The sequence below is a fragment of the Triturus cristatus genome, chromosome 8, assembly GCF_964204655.1.
Source record: "Triturus cristatus chromosome 8, aTriCri1.1, whole genome shotgun sequence".
Lineage (NCBI taxonomy): Eukaryota > Metazoa > Chordata > Amphibia > Caudata > Salamandridae > Triturus > Triturus cristatus.
The window spans coordinates 188,020,093-188,040,894 of record NC_140591.1 but is presented as its reverse complement, the minus strand read 5'-3'; the positions used below and the strand labels follow the sequence as shown (position 1 = coordinate 188,040,894).

The following is a 20,802-nucleotide window of genomic DNA, read 5'->3' as shown; positions in this document are numbered from 1 at the left end:
GGATGAGTCTGGCTGTGGCATTCTGTATGGTCTGAAGTCTCTGTAGGAGGTGTGCAGTGATTCCTAAGTGGCGGGCGTAGTGATTAGGGCCTGTTTCATGGTGCGTCTTGTGTGTAGTTGTAGCCACTTGAAGATCCTATCCAGCATGCGCTGAGAGAGGAAGCAAGTGGATGAGATGCTGTTGCTTTGTGATTTGATGGTGAGCTTGTGTCAATGATGATTCTGAGGTTTCTAGCATGGTCAGAAGGAGTGAGTGCAGGTCCTAGGTCTGATGGCTACCAGGAGTTTTTCCTTGTGTTGATGTTGTTGCTAAAGATCAGTACTTCCGTCTTGTCTATGTTCAGCTGCAGGCAGTTGTTATTCATCCGGTCAGCGACGTTTGTCATGCATCTGTGGAAATTGGTTCTAGTGGTGGTGGTGTTCGTCAGTGAGTTGGGTATGATCTGTGTAGGAAATTATGTTGAGACCGTGGGATCTGACGATGTTGGCCAGCGTGGTCATATATGCGTTGAAGAAAGTGGGGCTAAGCGATGAGCCCTAGGGGACACCGCAGGTGATATCTTTGGGTTCAGAGGTGAACGGTGGGAGATGGATCCTCTTGGTTCTTTTGGCGAGGAACGAGGGGATCCATCTGAGCACATCCCCTTGGATGCCGATGTAGTGGAGTCTTTCGATCAGCGTGTGGTGGGATATGGTGTTGAACGCTGCTGAGAGGTCGAGCAGGGTGAAAGCTGCTGTTTCTCCTTGGTCGAGAAGGGTTCGGATGTTGTAGGTGGCTGCGATCAGGGTGGTTTCGGTGCTGTGATTGCTGCAGAAACTGGATTGGGAGGCATTGAATAGCTGGTTCTGCTCCAGGTATGTCATGAGTTGATTGTTGATGATCTTTTCCATTCCCTTCTCTGAGAATGGGAGCAGGGAGATTGGCCGGTAGTTTTTGAGTTTGCTGGGGTCGGCTTTTTGAGTTGTCTGACTTTGGCATCTTTCCATGCATCGGGAAAGTTGCACTAGTGATAGAGGTGTTGAGTAGGTTGGTGAGTTCCTGTCTGATACTTTGGTTGCCGGGGTTGAAGATGTGGTGCGGGCACGGGTGTGTGGGAGATGCAGAGTGGATGGATTTCACAGTGGAGGTGGTGTCCTGGGTGAAGAGGATGTTCCAGGTGGACAGTGTGTGGTTCATGTCGGTTATGGTGGTGATGTATCTGTTGAGGAAGTCCGTAGGTGTGGGTTGGCGTTCGAAGTTTCTGTATATGGTTGTGATCTTGTTGTGGAAGAAGTGGGCGAGGTTCGCACAGCTCCTGTGAAGGTATGATGTTGTTTTCGCTGACAGCTGGGTTGGAGACTTCCTTAACAATGTTGAAAAGTTCCTTGGTGTTGTTGGGGCTAGATTTGATGCATGCGGCAAGGGATGTATTCTTGTTTGCCCACAGCAGGTGGTGGTAGAGGTTAAGGGAGGTCTTGAAGGCAGCCCTGTTGGAGGTGTGCATGCTGGCACTCCATCCCCTCTCCAGCTGTTTGCTTTCCTGTTTTGCTCAGTTTCGATATGTAGGCACGCCGGATAGGATTCCTTCAGTTTCAATAGATAGGATCGCAGAACAGATACCTAGGGTTTTTGGAAAACTAAAACTGCGGTTGTGGGTCCTAGTGGACTTTCATCCTCTGTAGCCAAAAAGGCTCACAAGCCTGACGTGGGGCACCTTGAAGGCTACGGCAAGTTTCATGAAGTCTTTTGTAAGAGTACTTGCTTGCTCAAGAATGCACCCTACCAGGAGGAAGGTTTACCCGTCGCGCCTAATGCTGATCCCAATCCTGGGTTCCCAATAAAGTTCTAAACTTCTAAACTAAGAAAAGAAGGCTTGCTTCACCATCAACAATTTCAATGTATTCCTCGACACTGTATGAAAAGGCCAGTCACACCTATCAAGGTAACTCACTGCCATGTTTATTGAGGTGCCGCTCACCCGCATTATGTCAGGGAGTTCTGCGAGACATGCAGCTGTAAATGGCCAAAAATGTGGTTCTCTCAGCACCAACATGCATTTCTTGAGGAGTTAATACCACCTGAATAAAATATTTTCAGAAAAGATCTCCAGGCCAGGGTGGGCGGCCATGTTGTCATTATTTTTGGTAAAACGATAATAGTTAACAGCTGAAAAAATTTAACTTGATTCCTTTGTCCAAGCATTGTACTCTAAACTATTTTTAGTTTAATTTAGCATATACGCCCCTTCAAACTTCATCTACTTCCATTGATAAAATAACTGAAGAAATTAGTATCCGAGCTATAGAACAGAAAAAAATCGAATTATTCTAGGATATTTTAACATATGGTTTGACCAGGAGCTGAGCATCGCAGATCGATTTCAATTAAGTATGAGCAGTTTCAGCCTTCAACTACTTAATAAGAAAGGAAAACAGAAAGCAGGCCACCGTTCAAATCCTATTTTGTCTTCAGTTAAATCTATCTGATTAGACAACATCATAAAAGTCATATGGAGCTAACATTTTACTTTGACCTTTAAGGTTTCTATTCCAATTGAGGCAAAGTTAAGTGGAAAGGTTCTTGAAATTAAAATGAGTGATTGAAAAAAGTGCCACCCTGAGCTTACAGTCTCCCTTCTAATGGATAATCTAAAAAAAGAATTGTTTGACCACAGATAGTATTGACCGGATAGAATGACTGATACTCTGCATGAGTCATTAATAGAGGTTTCACTTCTGAAAATATAAAATTATCTAAGAAACCATCCTAAGATAATTTATGATTAACTACAGAACTTGCTAACATGAAATTGAAAATGCCCCAGTTGTAGTGTAAGAGGTCAAACGTGCGTTGAAGGAATATTCCAAATCTTACAAAGAAACAATATAACATGCAAAGAAGAAACCTTATTAAGATAGAATAAGCTAATTCAACTAACATATTTAAAGAATTATTAAGAATTGTTGATTAACGTTAACACCCACAATCACAAGCAGTTGCTTTGCCTGCCACAAGGAAATCGGAAAAATCCGTACCAAGATACTTACTCACCCAATTGAAGATCCACACAGAATCAGTAAAAAAGCAGCTTGGATGGAAGCCATTTTTTATAAGAACAATATTTTCTGGAGAATCTCCTCCTCTGTAGGCAAGGTATATGGTATATGCATCATAAACCTTTTGGGCTCCCCAAATTACCCCAACCTGACTCAACGGTTTAATTCCCTCATTTCTTTGATACCGGATACAGATTATTTTGCTCATATGACATATTTAACAGCAGTTTAAAGTATGGTAAAGTACAAGCTATAGTTAGACCTCTTCTAAAAATCCTAATGTAGATGTAAATGTCAAGAGTACCTACAGGCTTTTTTCCTCTCTGTTTTTGGGGGGTAATATTTGAAAAAAGGGTCTACACTCAGTTGTTCAAGTGAACTGAGGGACAAATGCTTCTAGATTATCTCCAGGCTGGGTTTAGCCAGGCAGAAGTACAGTGCTCATTGTGGTCTCCACCCTTGATGAATTCAATGGAGTGGTAGATATTGCAGATGTTGGACCTTTACTTCTTCTTGACCTCTCTTCCGCACCCTAGACCACTCCATTTTGATTTCTAGACTGGAAGAAATTGGTATCAGCGGCTGAAGTGAATATAATCCTTTCTGGACAGTAAATGTCAGGTAATAGATCTCTTACTCTTTCATGCCAAACCTAGAACTCCCAAGTACGGTATTCTCAAAGGATCTATCCCCTCTCTTGTTTAAAGGCTACCTGAGCCCTCTATCGTCAGCCCTCCATAATATGGGTGTGGCATTTTACATGTAAAACTGATGATGCTCAATTGGTGTTTGGTCTGAAGAAAGTGCAAGCTCCAAATTCTACCTCTTGTAGCAATCTAGAGAATTTCCTTCTCTAAACTAGATGGTGAATGTCAAAAATATTCTTGAAATTGAATCAGTCTAAAACAAAGACCTTGCTAGTCCCTAGTGATTCACAAGATTCTAACCAATTGGACTGACCACAGGAGTTCGGAGTATGTCCTTCTCCATCAAACATTGTTTGTAATCTAGTGATCAGAATTGACTTGGAACTAGACCTATGGTTAAAACATCTAACCTCCTTTGACTGTGTCCCCCTCATCATTGACTCAGCAAAATCCCTAGGAATCTCCATAGACAAACATGTGAATATGCAGTCGCACATCTCTATTGCCACCAAGGGAGCTAATCATAAGATGAGTATATTAAGGTAACTCAAACCCTTCCTCCCTCCGGCAGATCTAAAAATTGCAGTACAAGCCCTAGTGCTACCAAGATTAGACTACGGAAGCACCACCCTCTGTGGTCTCCCCAAATACAAGTTGGCTCCGCTGAGAGCAGCACTGAATGCTGCGGCTAGACTGGTATCAGGAACCAAAAGAAATAGTCACATCTCACCAACCTAGAAAGCACTGAATTGGTTGCCTTACGAGGCAAGAATACACCTTAAAGTGGCCTGCATGACGCACAAAGCAATTCACAACAATACACCCAGTTCTAAAGCTGGAAAGGTCTGGAGGCTGCAGACAACTACGAAGTGCGAGCACTTTCCTTCTGAAACCTCAATCCTTCCATAAGAGGAGAACTGGGTGTAGAGCTTTCTCAGGGATTGCACCAAAGATTTGGAACTCTTTACCTCCACTAGTGCGTGGAATCACTTCCTTTACTGTATTAAAAAAGGAAGTAAAATGACTACTAATGAACAAATTCATGTCCTAAGTTTTAATTATAGGATGTTACCGAGTCATCTTTAAGATCGTATTAGCATTGCCTATCTCAGATGGATTAGGCGAGTCTACTGTATGTAAGACTTATATCACAGCCCTTTTTGCTCAAGAATTGTATGTAGTCTAAAGCTTAGTTGGCTGTGGGTCCCCCTGGTCATCTATAAATCTTATATCAACTGTGAATCGATAGAAGTTAAAATATGTATGTTTGCTAGCACAATCACCTAATGTTCATTAACTGTCTATTTTACAATATCCTGCAGAATCACGGTCCTCTATGTTTGTTATTCATATATTTTTTATACTTCTTTTGTACAAATTGACACATTTGAATGCGTGTATACCACCTCAACCATTTATGTTCTTATACTGTAAAGCGCTCTGATACCATGGTGGGTCACGTTCGCGCTATATAAAACTTTATAAATAAACATCTTTTAAAGGAGGGAATTTTTTGAAAGAATGTATCAACAATAGAGACCGAGAATGCTGGTAACAGCATAATTGTATTTACCTATAATAATGATGATATAAATCACGGTGCTAATAGGAACAGAAAGCACAAAAACTTGTCATTGAAAAAGAACCAACTCAACATCAAGAAAGGAACAAAGAAATTGGATCAACACAAAACAGACTGACAAACAAATAACCACATGACACCTTGTACATTTTACAAAAATACAGTGAATTGAAAACTCATCTTAATTATATTAACAGTCCATTGATGTCCATGTTTTGGCCCTCATAGCTAATTCACCAATGACAATCATCTGGATAACAAGTGGTTATTCAAATCATTTATGCTTCATTACTAAAGAACAGAAGAAAAAATATAATGCCCCTACATTACTAATCAATTAAAATTCAATGACCGAATGGATTTATTTATTTAGTTCATTAATGTCTAGTAATATTATTCTTGATGCATTAATAATGCAAAATCTAAGAGCTATATTAACAACATTTAGTCTATGTGTAATCCATGTCAATATACAATAAGCTGCGACACACTTAAAGGGTTGAGTCAGCATTCTTGTGATACTGAATTAGCTATGCTAAAGATGTTCAAACTAAAACAAGTCATCTCCATTAAGTGTATACTGAAGAGGTATGTCATTTGACCAATGACACATGACTAATATCCAGAGTTAATCCTAATACTTCTAGTAGAAAGAACAGTTAAAGAGAAAGTACTGTATCACAGGGAATGGCTGAGGCTGTTCATACAGGAAATGTATATTGCAGATGTACCTAGACTGCAACAAGAGAACAGCAAGACTATTATGTAGTAATCAGTCATGTAGGGACAACAATGCCTTTCAAACTGGAAAATAGAAGTATTCATTAAAAAACTGAATGAATCATACCAACATGAATTGGATTTTTATAGGAGAACATACATATCCAGAAAGCCCATTGAAAATGAGTCAAACAGCTTTTAGTAAACACACTCTCTATACTGGTGTAATCTAATGTCAAAAACAAAACAAAAACAATGTGTTAGAATGGTAAGGGCCTGGTGGCTCAGTGGATTAATGCATCCACTCCAGAAACCTGTATTAGAACCCTTGGCCACTGGTTAAAATCCCTGCTTGTCATAGAGCCTTTCTCTCTTCTGAGGTTATTAAAATGATGTTGGGTAACAAAAAACAACAGCTTTTCAATGCAAAGATGCCTCAAAGAGTTAGGGTATAAGTCATATTATGTTATGTGAAACACGGTCTTCACCCAAGTCAATATTAAAAGGGTAAATGTAAATGTTGTAGACTTGTAAAGCGCACAGCTGCCCCAGCAACGGGGCGTCCCGGCGCTGTAGACCGCTGGGGAACCCATCCTGGCTATCCCTATGAGATGGTCCCTTTCTGGGTATCTCCAAGGTGAAACCAGGCATCCCCGGGGGGCCGTTGTAGAGATGAGGCAAGCTTAATGCCCAGAGTTGCCGAGTGTGTTCCTGGTTAGAGTAGGTACTGAGGCGAGAATTATCGAGTCCGTTTTGACCCTGGTCCACGACCCTGCCGCGTCGGGAATTGAACCCTGGTCCCTGGCCGATTCTCTGCTTACGGGTCTGCCGCCTCTAACTAGTGAGCCACACCTCTCCACAACAATGATTGACAAACATTTTAATAGTACTAAAACTTTGCTCCCTAAACTAATAAATTATGAGCAGGTCACGGAATACAATCCTCATTATGGAAATATTTAACATCTCTCAGCTGTAACAATGTGCTTTTAAGTAAACAGAATTCTGTATATACTAATAGCACCTCATTATGAGGAATTGGCGTAGGGCAGAGCCGCAGGTCTTTTTGCTGTGCTGCCCTATGCCAATGTGAAATGGTAGGAATGCTCCGTATATATGAAATACTATGCATTCCTGTCCTTTCCCCCTTTGCTGGCGTACAATTTGCAGGATTGTTTTTATGTAGGCAGGGGCATTTTCCTCTTTCTATGTGTGCTGCAGAATATAAAAATATTTCTCCTTATTACGCCTGCTTTGGGGAGGCGTAAGGTTTTGCCGCTGCCCCAGGTTTACGTTATTAAGCAAATCTGGGGCAGCGTAAAAATACATGGGTGTTGCATGGGAGAACCCACCGCAACTCCCATGGAACACATCCTTGGCACAGAATAAGGCCACAAAGTGATGCAGAGTGGCTTTGCATTGCCTCATACATATGATTAAAAGGTCAAAAAAAGTGATGCTCCGGCGGCACATACCTCTCATAAATAATAAACATAGTGCAAGATATAAGTATGAATTATGCAAATTCACACTGATTTACCTAATCAGAAGCCCAAGCAAAAAGATGCAAAGGAAAACCACCATCAACCTCATGTGCAAGGTAATTTAAATGGAAGATTGCAGGAAATTATCATAAACACTGTACCATCAATGCAAACAAAATGGTGTGAAATCTTTGACAGCCACAGACGCCTACTTAAACTGAAATCCAGGAGCGCCTTATACCAAATGCCACACATTAGATTAGGTTGACGACCATTGTAAACTAAACATGTACAAACATGTAACCATCACTGACATACAGAATACTGAATAATATATATGCATCGAAATAAATCAATTATTTCTAAATACACACATGATAAAAGTTAGTAACTACCACCTATCTATTTCGGTATATTTCCGAAGTATGCAACCAATCTAGGGCATTCAAAAAGATTTACAGCTCATAAATAATGTGGATATACTGTTATAACACAGACAAAGCAAACCACTCAGCTACAACATTTAGGCCTTTAGTAATTGCATGTATCCTTCAGATCTATCTATTTTCCTAGAATGGGAGGTCCTTATCGACATTGGTACCTCTTTTAGGAGAGTTGTACCATTTTAATCAAAAGCCACAGATCTCGTTTCGCATTGTGGTTTTGTAGTTTATAGTGCTTGACCAATGGAGCCATAGTGATACAACATCTAATTCTATACTGTTGCTGGAAAGTGCAACAGCAAACTAGTTGGGCAGTTTCCCTAAAGTAATGTAAACCGCATGGGAATTCAACGCAGTAGAACATAGGTCTGCTGCTACACAAAGTATGGGTAGCCACAGGCCAGCCTTATCATCGACCAAAAAGATTTTCAAATTGGAGGTAGTGTCATATGCTGCACCATATCCTCCTTTAATATGGCCCTTTATAGGCAGGATTCTAAAATTGTCAAGGATACCTACATTTTTGTAGGTTTAATATAGTCTTTCACAATGTGATTATGTGGATTAGTTCCTCTTTTGAAAACAAACGGGCCAATCCACCACAAAATCTCTGGAATTCAGCAGATACCAGTTTATTTAACCAACTTTCCAATTTTATTAATTAAAATTCCAATAGTGGTAACACAGACTAATTTTGAATCAGATTGTTTGACTTTGGCAGACAGTAAACTCTTTCTATCATAAAATCATATATATTTGAAATACTTGATGAATCAATCATCTGGGCTGCCCTTCAGCTAGTTATTTGTTTCGAAAGAGTGCCAGGTATGCCCAGACGTGGGTCCCAGGCTCACTGTGCAACTGGATTCAAGCTATCCTGGCTGATGAGGGGTGAAATCCCGAAACTGGTCCTAGAATGCTTGTTACTGGTCTACGGGGCCATGGCTTGGCAGTTCTGGCTGGACTGTTCCCATGAGGCACAGGGCCAAGACTGATTTGTATATGGCCAGGTCTAATCTGGGGTGGCATGGTGAGCAAAAGAATGATGGATTTAACCCAGATCTCTTGACTTGGGGTGAATGTTTTGATTTGTTCAGCATTCCGTCCATCAATTGTGTGTCTTTTGCTCTCTCGCCCTAAGTGCGCCAGGTATGCCCAGTCGTGAGTCCCAGGCTCACTGTGCCACTGGATTCAAGCTATCCTGACTGATGAGGGGTGAAACTCCGAAACCGGTCCTAGGATGCTTGTTTCCAGTCCAGGGAGGACCTGGCTTGGCAGTTTGGGCTGGACTGTTCCCATGAGGCACAGGATCAAGATTGATTTGCATATGGCCAGGTCTAAACTGGGGTGGCATGGTGAGCAAAAGAATGATGGATTTAACCCAGATCTCTTGACTGGGGCTGAATGTTTTGATTTGTTCTGCATTCTGTCCATCTATTGTGTGTCTTTTGCGTATATATCCATGGCATCCCTTCCTGTTCCTCTTTCTTCACTGCTCGTCCGTTAAGTCACTCACTTTTCCTTATTTGAGCTATTGGTGTGAAATTGCATTGATTAGATTGTTGTGATTCTATCTGATATTTTTATGCCACAGTTTAGTAAGCATTTCTGACTGAGTGCTGCTCACACCGGCAACAGGCCTGTCGGGCGCGAAGTGGCCTGTCAGGGAAGCTCTGTGCACTCTTGCAGACTCATGTCTTGTGTAAGGGCAATCCCTATTGAGGATTCCCCTTGTGGTTTTCCCTGGGGCGTCCCTCCATCACTTGCTTCACGCAGCACACCAGCAGTACAATCTATGTCCTTCACGAGCAGGCCTGCTGCAGCACATGGTGGCAGAAAATATTATTGGAGTTATTTTTTGAGTACCAGCGAGGGGGGCCCCCTACACTATTATATAGAGGGTGTGTTTGGCCTGAGCAGTTATCAATTTAAGCGTGTGCTCTCACCTTTTTAATATGGAGTCCTTTAGATACCATGAATACTCACACTATTACAAGGTGGAAGAGGAATGGCCACTTAAGGGACACCGTTTGCCTGTGAAGGTGGATAGAGTCCTCTCCAAGGCTATTTCTAAGGCTTTGTCCCCTCTTCAGGATCAGAGAGCTCAATCAACCAATCAATCAGGATTTATAAAGTGAGGCTAGTCACCCAATAGGTTATCCAGGCGCTTGCAGGTCCAGAAGGCTCATTCGTACAGCAATGTCTTGAGGCCAATTCGAAATTCTGGAAGTGAAGTGATGATCCGTAGGTGTGTGGGGAGTCTGTTCCATGTCTTTGCTGCGATGTGGGAGAAGGAGCTTTTGCTTCGGTAGATGTGGGGAGTATGGGCAAGTGAAAGGGAGGCGGAGCGTCGTCTTCTCAATGGTTGGTGGAAGTTCAGGCGGTGGTTAATTTATGCGGGTCCTTGGTTGTGTAGAGCTTTGTGTGCGTGTGTCAGCAGCTTGAATTGGCATATCTTCTGAATGGAGAGTCAGTAGAGTTGCCAGAGGTGGGTTGTGATGTGGCTTTGTTGGGGAAGGTCGAGGATGAGTCTGGCTGTGGCATTCTGTATGGTCTGAAGTCTCTGTAGGAGGTGTGCAGTGATTCCTAAGTGGCGGGCGTAGTGATTAGGGCCTGTTTCATGGTGCGTCTTGTGTGTAGTTGTAGCCACTTGAAGATCCTATCCAGCATGCGCTGAGAGAGGAAGCAAGTGGATGAGATGCTGTTGCTTTGTGATTTGATGGTGAGCTTGTGTCAATGATGATTCTGAGGTTTCTAGCATGGTCAGAAGGAGTGAGTGCAGGTCCTAGGTCTGATGGCTACCAGGAGTTTTTCCTTGTGTTGATGTTGTTGCTAAAGATCAGTACTTCCGTCTTGTCTATGTTCAGCTGCAGGCAGTTGTTATTCATCCGGTCAGCGACGTTTGTCATGCATCTGTGGAAATTGGTTCTAGTGGTGGTGGTGTTCGTCAGTGAGTTGGGTATGATCTGTGTAGGAAATTATGTTGAGACCGTGGGATCTGACGATGTTGGCCAGCGTGGTCATATATGCGTTGAAGAATGTGGGGCTAAGCGATGAGCCCTAGGGGACACCGCAGGTGATATCTTTGGGTTCAGAGGTGAAAGGTGGGAGATGGATCCTCTTGGTTCTTTTGGCGAGGAAGGAGGGGATCCATCTGAGCACATCCCCTTGGATGCCGATGTAGTGGAGTCTTTCGATCAGCCTGTGGTGGGATATGGTGTTGAACGCTGCTGAGAGGTCGAGCAGGGTGAAAGCTGCTGTTTCTCCTTGGTCGAGAAGGGTTCGGATGTTGTAGGTGGCTGCGATCAGGGTGGTTTCGGTGCTGTGATTGCTGCAGAAACTGGATTGGGAGGCATTGAATAGCTGGTTCTGCTCCAGGTATGTCATGAGTTGATTGTTGATGATCTTTTCCATTCCCTTCTCTGAGAATGGGAGCAGGGAGATTGGCCGGTAGTTTTTGAGTTTGCTGGGGTCGGCTTTTTGAGTTGTCTGACTTTGGCATCTTTCCATGCATCGGGAAAGTTGCACTAGTGATAGAGGTGTTGAGTAGGTTGGTGAGTTCCTGTCTGATACTTTGGTTGCCGGGGTTGAAGATGTGGTGCGGGCACGGGTGTGTGGGAGATGCAGAGTGGATGGATTTCACAGTGGAGGTGGTGTCCTGGGTGAAGAGGATGTTCCAGGTGGACAGTGTGTGGTTCATGTCGGTTATGGTGGTGATGTATCTGTTGAGGAAGTCCGTAGGTGTGGGTTGGCGTTCGAAGTTTCTGTATATGGTTGTGATCTTGTTGTGGAAGAAGTGGGCGAGGTTCGCACAGCTCCTGTGAAGGTATGATGTTGTTTTCGCTGACAGCTGGGTTGGAGACTTCCTTAACAATGTTGAAAAGTTCCTTGGTGTTGTTGGGGCTAGATTTGATGCATGCGGCAAGGGATGTATTCTTGTTTGCCCACAGCAGGTGGTGGTAGAGGTTAAGGGAGGTCTTGAAGGCAGCCCTGTTGGAGGTGTGCATGCTGGCACTCCATCCCCTCTCCAGCTGTTTGCTTTCCTGTTTTGCTCAGTTTCGATATGTAGGCACGCCGGATAGGATTCCTTCAGTTTCAATAGATAGGATCGCAGAACAGATACCTAGGGTTTTTGGAAAACTAAAACTGCGGTTGTGGGTCCTAGTGGACTTTCATCCTCTGTAGCCAAAAAGGCTCACAAGCCTGACGTGGGGCACCTTGAAGGCTACGGCAAGTTTCATGAAGTCTTTTGTAAGAGTACTTGCTTGCTCAAGAATGCACCCTACCAGGAGGAAGGTTTACCCGTCGCGCCTAATGCTGATCTCAATCCTGGGTTCCCAATAAAGTTCTAAACTTCTAAACTAAGAAAAGAAGGCTTGCTTCACCATCAACAATTTCTTTTTTTTTTTTTTTTGAAACCGTTTATTACAATCTCAAATAGTTACAAGTATGGGCCTACAACCTTCTGGCCGGCCGCTAGAGTAGCAGTAGCATATGACATACATACAGGAAAATCTCTTGGCGGTGCGAAAAGAGTAAATCAGGAGATATCAGTAGTGCAGGCCACATAACTCCGAACCAACAATACGGTTTCCTTTTGTCAAAACACAACAACACAAAAACAACCACACCCGCAAGGCAACCCGCAGTCCCAAGTGACAGCACGCGCTCCTTAAGTGGGGGACCCCAACCAATCGCCAAACTCTGAAGAGGGGAATGAGAACAGATCAGGGACTGGGGAACCACGTGCCCATGGCTGGGGGAGGAGGTCGGCTAGGGGGACGGAGCTGGTGAAGCAGCCGGCAGCAGCGGCGGCTCGCAAATACCCCCGCGATAGGCGTTCCAGGGGCCCCAGATTTTCACCCACGCCCCAGGCTTACCCCTCGCAACATACACCACCTTTTCACGAAACATACACCAATCCATGTGTTCTTTCCAGGCCGACACCGCCGGAGGCCTCTGGGATCCCCACAATTGAGCAATGTCACGCTTAGCGATCATGTATCCCAGAGTCACCCACTGCGTCTGCGGAACCGAGTAGTCAGTTGGCTCCCACACATTCAGCAAGCATCTCCTCGCTTCAGGCAACAGCACGACACGCGTAACCACTCGCAGGACCTCATGCACACCACGCCAGAATCGCTCCACCTTTGGGCATTCCCACAGAATATGCAAGAAAGTTGCCAAAGCACCACAGCCACGCTTACACAGTCCATCCTCAGCTAGGCCCATACGTAGAAGCCTTGGCCCCGTCACATAGACCCGGTGGAGGATCTTAAGCTGGACGAAGCGAAGGCGAGCCGGGATGGCCACCTCCTTCGGAGAAGCCACCGCGGACATCCAGTCCTCGTCGTCCAATTCCAGCCCATCGGCAACCCAGGCCTCGCGGAGGCCAGTCAGCAGGCCCGATCGGTCGTTAATCAGTTTTTTGTATATGAGGGAGATCGTGCTGTCTGGGACATGGCCATCCAGCACTCTGTCCTCCAGGGGGGAAGACTCCGGAATGGACGCGACATCCGGGAAGACGGAGCCCAGCGCGTGGCGGACTTGTAAGTACCGGAAGTACTCACTGCCTTGCAACTGAAACTCCGTCTGCAGCATCTCGAAAGTTTTGAATCCCCCCCTCGTCCAGAGATCTCCCACTGTGCTGATGCCGATCGTGTCCCATTTCTCGAAGCCCTTCGAGGTCCACAAGGAGCCCAACCTCGCCGATGCATATAGCGGTGACGCCCGGGTCAAACGGTCCTTCCACCCCATAGCTGCGTTAGCCGCGTGCCATACACGCACCATGACATGCGTCGGTCCCGTCAGGCGAGGGTCCGGCGCGCCAGAGTAAAGCGCCCGATTGTAGTCGCCACCGGGCAGGAGCATCTTGTCCATTTCAAATGCCGGGTTCAGGGCGGGCCCGTAAAGGCCATGATTAATCGCAGCTAGCTGGGAGGCCCAGTAATACCGTTTAATATCCGGGAGGGCAACCCCCCCATCGTACCACGGGAGCGTCAATTTAGCCAAGGCGATACGTGGCCTCCCGTCCCAGAACAGGCGACGCTGCAAACTCTCCACCTCTCGGAAGTAGCGCGCCGGGACCAAATCCATAGTGTTCTGGAGAGCGTACAGAAAGCGCGGCAACGACCTCATTTTAAACAAGGCCGCTCGGCCAAGCGGCGAAAGCGGCAGACGCCGCCAACGCACCACGTCCTCCTTCAAGCGCTGGAGGGGGGGCAGCAAATTCCGCTCGTAGCGGGCCTCCGGGTCCAGAGTAATATATATACCCAGGTACCGAAACCCCTGGGAGGCGATCTGGATCGGACAGTCCCGTGGTAGGACCGGAGCCTCCCCGGCAAGCACATATACACAGGATTTCGCCCAGTTGATGACGAGGCCTGAGTTGCGACCGAATGAGCGCAAAACATCAACTAGGACGATCAGTGATTTACGCGGGGAGGCAAGATATAGAAGGATATCATCAGCGTAGAGGGACACACGGTCCTCATGCTCGGGGGTCCAACGGAGACCACGGATGGAAGGGTGCCACCGCAGCCACTCCGCCAGGGGCTCCAGGGCCAGTGCAAACAGGAGAGGCGACAGGGGGCAGCCCTGTCGCGTACCCCGTCCCAGTGCGAATGGGGCCGAAACTCGTCCATTCACCACCACCTGCGCCAATGGGCCGGAATACAACAATTTGACCCAGCTGATGAAGCCCGGTCCGAAGCCAAACTTCGCCAGCATCGCCCAAATGTATGGCCACTCAAGCGTATCAAACGCCATGGTGGCATCCAAGGACGCCAAGATGGCCGGTTCCCGCACGAACGGAACACGCGCGAGCACCCCGTGCAAGCGTCGCAGATTAAGGGCCGTGTTACGATGGGGTATGAAGCCGGACTGGTCTTGGTGGACCAAGTCGCCCACCACGCCGACCAGCCGGTTGGCCAGCACCTTGGCGAGGATTTTGGGCTCCGCATTCAAGAGCGAGATAGGCCTATAGGATGTGACCCGCTCACGGGGCCTCCCCTCCTTGTGGATCACCACGATCGTGGCCAGACGCTGGTCCGGCGGAAGGGAACCCCGCGAGCAGGCCGCCAGGAACATCGCGCGCAGGTGGGGCGCCAGCACATCCGGTCGCAGCTTGTACAGCTCGATAGGAATGCCATTGGGGCCCATGGCCTTGCCAGATGCGACCGAGCGGATAGCAAGGGCAATTTCGTCCGAGGTGGGAGGAGCGTCCAGCGAATCCCTGTCCTCCACCGAAAGGGAGGGCAGCGCGATGTCCCCAAGCAGGGCATGGGAATCCTCCTCCGAGCAGGGAGAAACCGGGGAATATACCTCGCGGAAATAATCCGCGAAGCAGGAGACAATGGCGTCCGGCTCGGTGACACATACACCATCCACCCTCTCGATCAACGGAACCACACGACTCGCTCTCTCCTTTTTATCCAACCACGCTATCAATTTACCAGCCTTATCACCCACATCATACAGTCGCCCCTGTTGCTCTCTACTGAGGCCCCTGGCCGCCTCCGTGACGAGGGCCCTATAGGCCGCCTGCTTGAGGTGTAGAACATGCAATGTGGCATCCGTCACCCCGCCCCCCAGGTCACCCTCTAGTTCAGTAATTTCGGCCTCCACCCGGGTTACCTCCTCCCGCTCGCGCCTCCGGGCATGGGAGATAAAGGAGAGGGCCTCCCCCCTAAGAACTACCTTAAAAGCCTCCCAAAGGGAGATGGCAGAAGGGACGGACCCCACATTCTCCTCAAAGTACCGCTGCAAGGATTTGATCAATGCGGCTCGAATAGTGGGGTCGCGCAGGTACCAGGCATTAATTGGGGCCACCCTGCCCTCCCCCCTCGGGAAGACATCCAGATGCAGCAGTAGTGGGGAGTGATCTGAAATACCCCGCGCCAAATGGCGCACCTCTCCCACCCTCCCAGCATAGGCCGCAGGAACAAGGATATAATCAAGCCGCGAGAGGCTACCATGGGCACCCGAGTGGAAGGTGTATTGCAGCTGAGCGGGATGCTTTAGTCGCCAGCAATCCACCAATCCTAGTGTATCTAAGAGGCCGGACAGCCACGCCTGTGCCCGGGGGAGGTCCCTGGGGGGATGACGATCCATAGACCCTGAAGCCACCGCATTGAAGTCCCCCCCAACTACCAGAAGCCCATCCGGGAGGTCAAGGAGGAGGCGCCCCAGGTCCGCAAACGTGGTAGATTGCAACCCCGGCGGAACGTACACTGATACAAAAACGACCACTCTGCCCTCCATTCTACCCACCAAGACAGTGTAACGTCCCCTCTCATCATGGCGCACCTCATCAATCTCCAATGGGAGAGAGTTCTTAATCATGATGCCCACCCCCCGTGAGCCCGAGGTGAAGCCCGAATGGGCCACCAAGCGATAGCCTCTCCGATTCATGGCATGAAAGGAATTACCTATAAGGTGTGTCTCCTGCAGGAAGATCACATCTGGTGAAATTCGTTTCAGATACTGCAGGACCACACCACGCTTAATCCTATCCCCCAGTCCGTTAACGTTCCATGATAACACAGTCAGGTCCCTACCCCCCATCATACATGGAAGCCATCAATCGTCCCCCAAAGAGCATCTCAAAAACAACAATACAGTAAAGGGTTCGCCTTGCGGTGCAAACAAACAACACTCCACCCCCACCCACCCATCCCAACAGAACTCCCCCCTCCCTGCACCCCTGCATGAGCCCAGACAGCCCCCCCAAAGTGCAGTGTGCCTGTCGCCCCATAGATGAAAAACTAACTAGTCCCCCAGAGGAGGAGGGAAAGCCCCCAACGGACCCCGTACGACCTCCATAGGAGGGGAACATACACGATCAGTGAATGGTAACCAAAATGTTGTCCAGAGCAAGGCCTACTTTTCACCCCTCAGTTCTGATCCGGTGCGCCCTCCCCGCCAACCGCACCCCCTCCACCCCCCCGGCCCCGATCCCCAGGCAGAGTATCCAACCAGTCCCCAGCTGCCTCGGGACGGTCAAAAAAATGCGTGCGACCATCCACCTCTACCCTCAGCTTAGCTGGAAAAAGCATTGAGTACTTAAGGTTCATGTCCCGTAGGCGACGTTTAACTCCGAGAAAACTCAGTCTCTGCTTTTGGACCGTCGGAGTAAAGTCAGGGTAAAAATTCACGTCCATATTATCAAGCTTGACCGGTCCCTGTAGCCTGGAAGTCTGCAAGATAGCGTCTCTGTCCCGAAAGTTAAAAATCCGGGCAATGAGAGGCCGCGGCGGAGCTCCGACCTTAGGTCTTCCTCCGGGGACCCTGTGAGCACGTTCCACCGCAAAAAGTTTACTCAGCCCCCGGGGCTGGAGATGGGCGAGGATCAGGTCTTCCACAAACAAATCTGCTGCCTCCTCCTCCCGTCCCTCCGGCACCCCGACAATACGAACGTTGTTCCTCCGGGCCCGACCCTCGGCGTCCTCCAATCGACGGTCCATCATGGCGCTCGCCTGGCCAAGCCGGTGCACCTCCTTTTGAAGGGCCGCCACGTCTGTAGTGAGATTTGAGGTGGTGTGGGCCAGGGAATCGACCCGGTCATTTGTTTTAGACAAGTCGGCTCTCACCAGGCCCACCTCCACCAGGGCCGAGTCTATCGTCTGCGCCAGAGTATCAAAGCGCTGGTCCACCGAGGCCTTCATTTCGGCAATGGCGCCCATGACGTCCCGGAGGGTCAGATCCGCGGGTTGAGCAGACGCCTCAGCCGGGCCCGCGGGGGATGTACGCTGTGCCTCTGGGGATCCCTTCTGGAGGGTGTAGCGGTCCATACTGTTTGACTGCTGTGCCGGGCCGCGGCGGGTCGATTTCACCTTGGCCCGGTCGCCATCTTGCTTTGTGGACATGTCGCACTCCCGAAGTCGTGCCAATCTCCTCGAAAGGGCCGATAAACCAGTTCACAGGTTCCGGGGGGGGGGTTGACCACTGCACCGCAGGACAACTCACAGCCGGCGGGTCAGCCGGGCACAGGGGCAAGGCCACACCACTGCACCCCGCTCCGCAACCCTACCTCGCGTGAGGGCAAGGAGGGCGCAAAAGCGAAAGTGAAAGCGCGGGGTACGCGAGTCGCCCAGCCCTGCCCGCCGTTGTTGTTCGCTGTGTCCCCGGATCGCCCCACAACTCCAATCCGGGGGGCCGGCGCGGAGAAGGCCGCAATCTTCGATCGGTGCTCCCACCAGTGTCCGGGGTCCGATTCGAAAACGGAAAACGGGTGCCGCCTCAGCTCGGGTACACAGACACAGTCCCCTCGTCAAAGACAGGATATAGTCAGGATTAATTCAGGAGGTCGCGGAGGTCCTCGGGAGCTTCGCACCTACGCGGCCATCTTGGTTGCGCGCTAGGCTCCTCCTCCACCATCAACAATTTCAATGTATTCCTCGACACTGTATGAAAAGGCCAGTCACACCTATCAAGGTAACTCACTGCCATGTTTATTGAGGTGCCGCTCACCCTCATTATGTCAGGGAGTTCTGCGAGACATGCAGCTGTAAATGGCCAAAAATGTGGTTCTCTCAGCACCAACATGCATTTCTTAAGGAGTTAATACCACCTGAATAAAATATTTTCAGAAAAGATCTCCAGGCCAGGGTGGGCGGCCATGTTGTCATTATTTTTGGTAAAACGATAATAGTTAACAGCTGAAAAAATTTAACTTGATTCCTTTGTCCAAGCATTGTACTCTAAACTATTTTTAGTTTAATTTAGCATATACGCCCCTTCAAACTTCATCTACTTCCATTGATAAAATAACTGAAGAAATTAGTATCCGAGCTATAGAACAGAAAAAAATCGAATTATTCTAGGATATTTTAACATATGGTTTGACCAGGAGCTGAGCATCGCAGATCGATTTCAATTAAGTATGAGCAGTTTCAGCCTTCAACTACTTAATAAGAAAGGAAAACAGAAAGCAGGCCACCGTTCAAATCCTATTTTGTCTTCAGTTAAATCTATCTGATTAGACAACATCATAAAAGTCATATGGAGCTAACATTTTACTTTGACCTTTAAGGTTTCTATTCCAATTGAGGCAAAGTTAAGTGGAAAGGTTCTTGAAATTAAAATGAGTGATTGAAAAAAGTGCCACCCTGAGCTTACAGTCTCCCTTCTAATGGATAATCTAAAAAAAGAATTGTTTGACCACAGATAGTATTGACCGGATAGAATGACTGATACTCTGCATGAGTCATTAATAGAGGTTTCACTTCTGAAAATATAAAATTATCTAAGAAACCATTCTAAGATAATTTATGATTAACTACAGAACTTGCTAACATGAAATTGAAAATGCCCCAGTTGTAGTGTAAGAGGTCAAACGTGCGTTGAAGGAATATTCCAAATCTTACAAAGAAACAATATAACATGCAAAGAAGAAACCTTATTAAGATAGAATAAGCTAATTCAACTAACATATTTAAAGAATTATTAAGAATTGTTGATTAACGTTAACACCCACAATCACAAGCAGTTGCTTTGCCTGCCACAAGGAAATCGGAAAAATCCGTACCAAGATACTTACTCACCCAATTGAAGATCCACACAGAATCAGTAAAAAAGCAGCTTGGATGGAAGCCATTTTTTATAAGAACAATATTTTCTGGAGAATCTCCTCCTCTGTAGGCAAGGTATATGGTATATGCATCATAAACCTTTTGGGCTCCCCAAATTACCCCAACCTGACTCAACGGTTTAATTCCCTCATTTCTTTGATACCGGATACAGATTATTTTGCTCATATGACATATTTAACAGCAGTTTAAAGTATGGTAAAGTACAAGCTATAGTTAGACCTCTTCTAAAAATCCTAATGTAGATGTAAATGTCAAGAGTACCTACAGGCTTTTTTCCTCTCTGTTTTTGGGGGGTAATATTTGAAAAAAGGGTCTACACTCAGTTGTTCAAGTGAACTGAGGGACAAATGCTTCTAGATTATCTCCAGGCTGGGTTTAGCCAGGCAGAAGTACAGTGCTCATTGTGGTCTCCACCCTTGATGAATTCAATGGAGTGGTAGATATTGCAGATGTTGGACCTTTACTTCTTCTTGACCTCTCTTCCGCACCCTAGACCACTCCATTTTGATTTCTAGACTGGAAGAAATTGGTATCAGCGGCTGAAGTGAATATAATCCTTTCTGGACAGTAAATGTCAGGTAATAGATCTCTTACTCTTTCATGCCAAACCTAGAACTCCCAAGTACGGTATTCTCAAAGGATCTATCCCCTCTCTTGTTTAAAGGCTACCTGAGCCCTCTATCGTCAGCCCTCCATAATATGGGTGTGGCATTTTACATGTAAAACTGATGATGCTCAATTGGTGTTTGGTCTGAAGAAAGTGCAAGCTCCAAATTCTACCTCTTGTAGCAATCTAGAGAATTTCCTTCTCTAAACTAGATGGTGAATGTCAAAAATATTCTTGAAATTGAATCAGTCTAAAACAAAGACCTTGCTAGTCCCTAGTGATTCACAAGATTCTAACCAATTGGACTGACCACAGGAGTTCGGAGTATGTCCTTCTCCATCAAACATAGTTTGTAATCTAGTGATCAGAATTGACTTGGATCTGTCTTTAAAAGATCAAGGGCCATATGTAGGTAGGCCAGAAATACCGATTCCTAAATACCGAATTTTACCGATTCGGTATTTAGAAATCGGTATTTGCTATGTACCAAATAGTTCGGTAAAAATTACAGAATTGGTAAAATTCGGTAAATGAATACCGAATCCACAATACCGACCGGAGTTTCGAATCGGTATTTACCGATTCGGTAAATACCGAATCGGTATTTACCGAATCGGAAATTCAAATACACATCATTTGAGGAATCAGCCAATCCTGTGCAAACCCAACCCCACCCAACCAGGAAGTGGCCA

General features: G+C 46.8%; 1 long non-coding RNA gene across 3 annotated transcripts in view; it reads left to right on the top strand.

Annotated features, from left to right (window-relative positions):
- LOC146801797 (uncharacterized) overlaps nt 1–20,802 on the top strand; it is a 148,466-nt gene that overhangs the window by 115,541 nt on the left and 12,123 nt on the right. The gene's annotated exons all lie outside the window — the stretch shown is intronic.